The 6,611-nt window shown below is 43.0% G+C and overlaps 1 non-coding gene across 1 annotated transcript; it reads right to left on the bottom strand.

The window, feature by feature from the left end:
- Positions 1 to 3,276: 3,276 nt before the first annotated feature.
- On the bottom strand, positions 3,277 to 3,383 carry LOC121279439. The gene has a single exon (XR_005943390.1). It is a non-coding gene; the product is annotated as a U6 spliceosomal RNA (small nuclear RNA).
- Positions 3,384 to 6,611: the final 3,228 nt, after the last annotated feature.

Raw genomic sequence — 6,611 nt, 5'->3', positions numbered from 1 at the left:
AAAACAATGGGCAAAAGGAGTAAATGTGATGTGAGGAAATATTTTTCACTCAGAGGACAGCTGGAGTCTGGAACAAACTTACTGAAAGGGTGATGGAGGCAGGTTCAATTGAGATATTTAAAAGGGAATTGGATTGTTATTTGAAAAGAAAGAATGTGTAAGGTTATGGGGATAAGGCAGGAGAGTGGGATTGGGTAGAATGCTCTTTCAGTGAGCCGGTGCAAACTTGATGGGCAGAATGGCCTCATTCTACCTGTAAAGATTCTGTGATTCTGTGAATACAATGTGCCATTACCATATCCTGTGTGTCTCTTGGCAAGAGGGAGACAGTATCATTTTGTTCCTTTCCTCCTGAATCTGCCTTTATTACTAATTAATGTATGGAATAATGATGTGAATTACAATTTGTGTATGAAATGCGCATGGGAGCAAAAAGCTCTTTAACCAGTGTGAATTGGCTGTTTACCTTTAATACGCTAAATTATGATCAAAAGGAAATTAATATTTAGTTTCTTAAAATAATAATAGAACATTCTCCTTTACATCAGCAAACATTTGCTTTCAACCTGTTGAATATTTACTCCATCAATACTAATCTTATTGAAACAACATTGCTGCATCACTCACTGTCATGTAGTTTTGGATTTTCAACAGCAGGTGGCAGTTATGTAAAGAACTTGACCATTAACTGGAAGAACCATAAAACAAATCCCAGTCGGAGAGGAAGACAAACCCCAGTGCTGTCTTTGAGTGCACGTGTCATACTATAACGATCACCGTATTTGCTTTACATGCAAAGGGTTGCTGGTTCAAAACTAGGTAGACACATTTGTGTCTTCTGGTGGATCAAGTGATCTATACTCAGCTTCCTTTAGGCCTGAGTTCAAATTCCATTTTGTTAGTTTGAGGAAAGAAAATGAAAGAATGTAAAACTAAATGAAGATTTCTGCATTTATTTCTGAAGAACCAAGGTAGCTTCTTTTGACTAAGAAGATGGATCAAGTTGATGCCTTTGTCAAGATTAAGCAATGTCTTCCCAGATGCATCCTGCCCCCATTCTGAATAATTAAGCTTTTCGCCTCCGGACTTGGTAACTTTACTGCTTTTACCACTGGTCCCCAGCTGTCTATGGGCAGAATTTTACATCCTGTAGGCGGGTGCGAGCCTGATTGGGTGTAAAATCATGCGAGATGATGTCGGGCAACCGTCCTGACGTCATCGCGCACTCGCACAATATTTCGCTTGGTAGACGCACGCAAAAATCGGAATCGTGCCTGCCGACAATTAAGCGAGCAATTAAAACCATTAACGGCGCAATCATCTGAGACTTTTTGTGGCCCATCCAACCTTATGGTTGGCGGACAGATCAAATGGCCAGGCGGCCTTTACATTTTTCATGAAACCTCATCCAAGGGCGGGATGAAATCTCCGTTAGGAAATTAAAATAAAAAGAAATATCTGGGGACAATACTTTTATGAGGTAGGCTTTCAGGTGCTTGATTGTGATGCATGGACATTTTTTGCAGCTTTTTAGTGCTTCATTTCATTATTTGTGGTCTACATCTCCATGAGGCAGCTGCCTGCCCTCGTGGAGCTCTCTGGAAGCGCTCACCTGTACCTACGGTGACGTCAGTGCCCGCCCTCTTCCTGCCCCCCACCTGTTCTGAGCTTCTCAGTTCGCGTTTCACGTTGGCTGGTTGTTAACTGGCCAGCCAGTGTGAAATCACAGTTGGGGACCGATTGTGATCGGCAGTCCATTTCCCAACCGCTCCCGGGCCTGCTGATAGCGCTCATCCAACAAGGGAAAAATTCAGGCCTGTGTTTTATAAACTCTAATTCATCTAAAATGTAGCTGTCTGTATAAGATTAGGACCCACTTGCCCACTTGTTCATCCTTGCAACCTGCATTGGCTCCCTGTCCCTCAACATGTTAAATTTAAAATCTTTGTCCTTCCCATCAATTTCTTCCATGGCCTTTCTCCACGTTACTCTTGCACCCAACCTTTCTCTCTGCTGCACCTTTTGATCGTCCTGAATTAGGCCTCTGAAGATTCCCACTCTTCCATTGCTCCATCATAGCCAGCAAAACTTTCTTCCATCTGTAGGGTCTTTCATTTATATTCTCTCATGAGAATTCTCCCCCCTTTGAAAATCTTGCCAAAACCCACCTTTTCACCTAAACCTTTATTCACTATCTAAGAAGGAAACAGGAATAGGCCATTCAACCTCTTGAGCCTGCTGCACCATTCAATTGGACCATGGTTTCAGATTTTCAAAATCCTTTTTGTGAAGGTTTTTTTTTCTGACGTCACACCTGATTGGCCTAACTCTAATTTTAAGGTTGTGCCCTGTCACTTTGGGCTCCCCAGCAGAGGAAATAGTTTCTTTCTATCTACCCCATTAGATTTTTTAATTATATGAAACAATTCAATTAAGTCAGCCCTTAATTTTCTATATCCAGGAGATTACAAGCCTAGCCTATGGAAGCTGTTCTCACAATTTAACCATTTATCCCAGTATCACTCTGGTGAATCTCCAAAGGACTCCCTTCAAGGCTTTCTGAAGGTGTGATGCCGAGAACTGATCATTTCTCCAGATGAGGTCTAACTTTCAGCCCTTTGTATTGCAGCCCTCCGGAGATAAAGGCCAACATTCCATTTGCCTTTTGAATTTTTTTTATATAGCTGTCCACTAACTTTTAGTGATGTTTGTACTTGGACCTCAGACTTTCCCACGTCAAACTACATCTGCCACAGTTTCATTCTCTTGCCTGATCTTTCAATATCCCTTTGCAACTTTCTGCTTCCATCCACACTATTCACTGTGCCCCCAAACTTAGTGTCAGCAGTGAACTTAGATATATGGTTTGTCTATCTCATTAATAAATATAATGAAAATCTAAAGCACTAGCATAGATCCCTAAAGGACACCATTATTGCCATCCTGCTAATTTTGACACCTGTCTCCTACTTCCTAACTAGCATCAAATGTGAAAACCTGTCTAATCTTTTATGGAGTGCCTTGTAAGTAACATTCATACATGCTCCATTATCAATTGTTTTTCCACAAGTGTTTCCATTAAATAGGCTTGTTTTCTAGTTTATCTTTCTTACACTCTTTCTGAGTGTCCTGTTACTTCTGTTTTGTAACTCTTTCAAGTACAAACACATTTCCATCTGTTCCTATTCAGATGAAGTTACATTGTTTGCTATTGTGAGATTTGAACTCTTGATCTTGGGGTTGCAAGCCCAGTACCATAACCACTTGGCTATTTAGGCCAAGCCTGAATGCTTCACAAATTTGCATGTCATTCTTGCACAGGGGCCATGCTAATCTCCTCTGTATTGTTCCAATTTTAGTATAAGTGCTGCCAAAGTAAGCACACAAGTTTCCATCTGTTCCTATTCAGATGAAGTTACATTGTTTCATAGTTTACCATTGTGAGATTTGAATTCTTGATCTTGGTGTTGCAAGCCCAGTACCATAACCACTTGGCTATTTAGACCAAGCACACTTCTGTTTTGTGTATTAAGGCGGTTATTTTGTTTAAAACAAGTGTTAAATGGATAAGACACACCTGTGCAAAGGCCTGGTGTTTAAAGTTAATTTTTGGCCTAATTGTTGATTACCATCACTTGAATTTGCCTGCAGATGTTAAAAGAGTCACCTGCAGGTTTAGCATACAAGTGGAGATTAGATGCAATTTTTGTGGAGCAGTATATGTGGGGACCGGGCACCTACTTTCATTGAAAGTGTGGACTGCGTTGGCTGACATATTTCAGATTGGCTCAGTGATTGAGGGAGGGAGTACACTGTATCTTGGACGTAGCACTGTAAGTCCTAGTGGAGGAGGTCCAGAAAAGGAGGAAGTTGCAAAGGAGGCAGCTGTCTGCTTTACCCTCATGCCTTTCTGTATCAATTTCCCAAATCAGCTGGTGCTGCTCTGTCTGGCCTCATGTTCTCCTTCCATTCTTCCTGCAGACCAAGAGGGATCCCTTGGCAAGTTGCCCAGGACCAAGAATTCCCTCTCTCCCTGTCACTGCTATAAGATGTCCATTAAGGCAGAAGAGCACAGCACCTAATCTTTTTAGGTAAAGTCCTCAGAGTATTTCAGGAATAAATGTTGATAAGACTTTTGGTGAAGTCTGCCTGATGTGTCTCAAAACTCCTCTTTAAATTGCCAGCAGAATGAAAAATGAAATCTAAGAATACCTATAAGTAACACTTGAAATTCTTAGCACTGACTTGGGGTAGAGAGCCCATTGCCATTCCAACTACACCAATTAAGTCCAGGGTGGGAAGGATCAAGGTCAGCCTTCCCACTTGGAGGCCAGTTGAAGCCCTTAAGTAGCCAGTTTAAGACCTCAACCTGCTGCCACTGGTGAATTACCAGCAGCGGGTTGGGGCCATGCCATGTGGGCAAGCCACCAGGTATACCCTGATAGGCATGCGTGCAGCTTGGTGAGGAGCAGCCTGGTGGCAGTAAGGACTGCCCCAACTGGAAGTCCTCACTGCCCTTTAAACCCCCGCCCCCTCGCCGGGCACTGCCTGACTGGTTCTGGCGATCCTGCCTCACTTACCTGCGTTCTGGGGCTCCGGTGATGATCGTTCTCCTCGGGCCTACTGTGTACCAGCAGCTGCTACTGCTCCCAGTAGCGCTGCTGTTACTGAAGAGCTGCTTGCCTTTGACATTCCAGCAGCTCTCAGAGGTGGGACATCTGTTCTGCAGGAGGCAGGAACCCCAACAGCTGCCAGCAAACTGCCTGACTGGAATTTAATCCCACTGGGGCTCTTGGAATTGGCTGTGGCAGAGGAAACAGTTTTCACTCAGTGAGTTATGATCTGGAATGCACAGCATTGAAGAGTGGTAGAAGCAGATTCAATTGCACTCAGGGAAAGAAAGGTTACAAGGCTATAGTGAAAGTACAGGGGAGTGGGACTAAATGGATAGTTCTGCCAAAGGGTTGACATAGCAACAATGGACCAAATGGCCTCCTTCTGTGCTATATCATTCTATGGCTTTAATAGGCAGTTGGCAAGAACATACCCGCAACTTGTCCATTTTAACTGCTATGAGGCTTCATTTTGTGGCTTTACATCATTTGCTGGTAAGTTGTGCGTGCAAACGTAATTCCAAGGCAGCTTGTTGATTGATAAAAAGGAAAATATCTCCTGGCCCTCTAAAAGTCAAAGTAAAACAATCGTTGGGCTGCTTTGGGACCGTGCCTTTAACGACTGCTGGCCAGGCTACTCAGCAGCAGTACAAATAGGCAGAGTGTTGGCCGTGCACATTGTTTCTGCTCATTTGTACCTCAAAACTCCTTTCAGGGACCAGATCTGAATTAGACAGGTGTTTTGGCAGATCTTCCCAGGACCCTAGCTATGATGGTCGCAAATGGTGACTCTGCATAAAAGGGGCAGTCAGCACCCAACTCCGTTTTCTGACCATTCTGTCCTGTTTATGCTGGGAGGAAGTGGTTAAAATTGTCATCAGTGATTTGAATCTTGAGAATAGGCCATATTTCCATTGACCTGGGGATGCACTCACAGAAGATGTAAAAAAATGAAACAGCTGGTACCACATCCATTCTAGTGGAGCTCCTAGCAGTTGGCTTCATGATAGAAGCCTGGAATAGGTTTCCTATCCATTGGCCTTTGCTAGAGAGGGGTTGCAATGTAAATCTATTACAAAAGAGGGAAAAACTTAGAATTGAAAAGCTGCACTTAAATATTTTGCTCTCTCAGTTATATTTATTAAATATACATTGACATTGCGATCAATAAATCTAGCAAAAGTTTAAATCTAAGGAAAACAAGCCAGTTTCCATTTGCATTAAAGTGACATAAACTGGTTCATAAAAATAGTCTAGACAGTTTTATATTAGTGGAAAGTTCGCAAAATAAAATGGAATACTCATACTCATTTACATCAGTTAAGGCATTACACACTTTTCCATCTACAGATTAACCATATGAGATATAACTCATTTGTCACTGAGTCAAAGGCTACGTTTTCCTTGCTAGCTGGTTGACATATTGAGAGAATTTCTTTTATTCATTCACAGGATGTGGGCCAATCCCTAATTGCCCATCCTTATTTATTCTTGAGAAGGTGGCGGTGAGCTCCCTTCTTGAACCGGTGCAGTCCCTGTGGTGTGCTGTTCGGGAGGGACTTCCAGGATCCACTCCAGAGATCCAGTTTCACTCGGCACTTCTGGCTGAAGATTGTTGTGAATGCTTCAGCCTTATCTTTTGCACTGATGTGCTGGGCTCATCCATCATTGAGGATGGGGGTATTTGTGGAGCCTCCTCCTCCAGTGAGTTGTTTAATTGTCCACCACCATTCATGACTGGATGTGGCAGGACTGCAGAGCTTAGATCTGATCTATTGGTTGTGGAATCGCTTGGCTCTTTCTCTCACTTGCTGCTTATACTGTTTGGCACACAAGTAGTCCCATGTTGTAGCTTCACCAGGTTGACACCTCATTCTTATGTATGCCTGGTGCTGCTCCTGACATGCCCTCCTGCACTCTTCATTGAACCAGAGTTGATGCCCTGTCTTGATGGTAATGGTAGAGTGGGGGATATGCCGGGCCATAAGGTTACAGATT

This window comes from Carcharodon carcharias, chromosome 6 (genome assembly GCF_017639515.1).
Source record: "Carcharodon carcharias isolate sCarCar2 chromosome 6, sCarCar2.pri, whole genome shotgun sequence".
NCBI lineage: Eukaryota > Metazoa > Chordata > Chondrichthyes > Lamniformes > Lamnidae > Carcharodon > Carcharodon carcharias.
The sequence above is the reverse complement of the archived record's forward strand: the minus strand, read 5'-3'. Positions and strand labels throughout refer to the sequence as shown.